Source organism: Desmodus rotundus, chromosome 13 (assembly GCF_022682495.2).
Source record: "Desmodus rotundus isolate HL8 chromosome 13, HLdesRot8A.1, whole genome shotgun sequence".
NCBI lineage: Eukaryota > Metazoa > Chordata > Mammalia > Chiroptera > Phyllostomidae > Desmodus > Desmodus rotundus.
In genome coordinates this window covers 81,130,898-81,133,039 of record NC_071399.1, presented here as the reverse complement: position 1 = coordinate 81,133,039, position 2,142 = coordinate 81,130,898, and the positions used below count along the sequence as shown (strand labels likewise).

Sequence of the window (2,142 nt, the reverse complement as noted above, 5' to 3'; positions counted from 1 at the left end):
ATCCAGCATAAGGCTGCTCCCCATTTTGCCTGGAAAGGCAGGAGGGTGGGGAAAGCTGCCAAGAGTGCAGATTACAAGCACCCTGCCTTCTCCAAGGCAAGGAGGCGCCAACAGAGCAGAAGGCACAGTGCTTAAGGCACATTTCATAACAAAGGCAGCTATCAACTGTAAAAGAGCCTGCAGGTTACCAGTTACCCTGACAACTAGGCAGCCGGTACCTTCCCAGCAGGGAGGGGCTGTGGGAGGAGACTTGCTGCTTAGAGGATGAAGGAGGGGCAAAAGAAAATGTGGCAGACACTGGCCTCATTGGTTAGAAAGCTGGACACGCCTACTGGCTTCTGGAGTGCATTGGATTTGGGGGAGAGGACTTCTACTAAAGGAGGCAGGAAGAAGCTAGCCTTCTCTTGGCTCTTGGCACACTTGGCTCTTGGTTCTCCTGCTTTGGCGCTCGGATGCTCTGGGTCTCTGGCCCTTGCTCTCTACATGGATGGGCACACTCTTTGGACAAGCAGATGCCGGGCCCACCAGGGACTTAGGCCCAGCATGGTTGGAAGTTGCTCTTGGAGGCAAGGTCCTGCAATGGTACATGTGTTTGCCTGGGCTCCAGCCTCTGGCACACTGTGACCCAGGACAGGATGGCGCAAGGGTTTTGGATGGCTCCACGGAGACTACAAACAGTGCAGCCTGGGTCCTGAGAAAGGGAGCTGCGGCAGGAGGTGTCAACTCTGGAATGCATGTGTGCGCATTCCAGACAGGTTAGAGACCTGTTTGTGCGTCCACCTCAAGCTCCAAAAGGACGGATAAGGAAATGGGAAACTTCTGGCTATAGGTTTGGCTTGTAATCATTTGGGGAGTAGGAGAAGCCTGGGTCTCCTGGGAGACAAGGGCTCAGGGCAAGAATGCTCTCAGCCCCACCCACCCCAAGTTGAAACCATGTTCATGAAATCCTGTTTCCTTCAACACGTCTTGTATACACGTGTATATACAAGGTGACAAGCAACCAAACCACATGCTGCAAGGTTACAAGGGCACATACCGAGGTTGCAGGCTTGATTCCCAGTCAGGGCATGTGCAGAAGCACCCTGCTGATGCTTTTCTCTCCCATTGGTGTTTCTCTCTCAAATTAATAAAACAAATTAGGGTATGGGCTAAAAAAAATACTCTTTTCTGATCTGCCATCTGAGGTGAGTGCGTGCTTCTCGGCTGCTCCAGAGCTAGCAACCCACCGAGCACCCTCTTCTGTGTCCCAGGTCTAACCTGTGTCTTCCTTGCCTCCAACCCAAGTGGAACCATTCACAAGATGCAGATTTTCATGAAAATGCTTATGCAGAGGAAGACAATTACTCTCAAGGATGAATCTCTAGATACAATAGAAAACGTAAAGGTCAGGATCCAGGATTAAGAAGGATTTCCTACTGATAAGCAACGAGTGATCTTTGCAGGCAAGCAAATGGATGGGCGCACTTTATCTGACTACACACTCAAAGGAGTGGACTTTGTATCTTGTGTTGAGACTTAGGGTGGTGCTAAGAAAAAGGTTTTGTACCACTCCCAAAAGAATAAGCAACAGAGAAAGGTTAAGCTGGCTGTCCCGAGATAATACAAAGTGGATTAGAATGCAAAATCTGCCCCTTTCCTGGTGAGTGCCCTTCAGATGAAGGTGGCGCTGGCGTTTTTGTGACCAGTCGCTTTGATAAACATTACTGTGGCAATTGTTGTCTGACCTATAGTTTCAACAAACCAGAAGACAAGTAATTGCAAATGGGTTAATAAGAGACATGAACTAGCATTAAAAATATGTGCCCTCTATGATTCTCCTTATTTAGAGAATACAAATAACCTATATGATCTATAATAAAAGAAAGCACATCAGTCGTCACTCTGTGTGGACTGGGCATAGTATTGAGGGGCTGGTAGGAGGAATTACAAAAAGGCAAAAGAAAATTTTGAGAGTGATGGATATGTTTATTACCTTGATTATGAAAATTTACAGTTTCATAAGTGTATAATGCCGAATTTATCCATTTGAATAGTTAAACATGCACTTTTTTCTATGTTAATTATATTTTAATGAAGCTGTTTGCAAAAAAATTAAAGATAATCTCCCAACATAAAACACCGTGAGGCAGAGCGAGAGCCACA

General features: G+C 46.6%; 1 pseudogene; it reads left to right on the top strand.

The window, feature by feature from the left end:
- Positions 1–1,300: 1,300 nt before the first annotated feature.
- On the top strand, positions 1,301–1,755 carry LOC128779827 (ubiquitin-ribosomal protein eS31 fusion protein-like; annotated as a pseudogene).
- Positions 1,756–2,142: the final 387 nt, after the last annotated feature.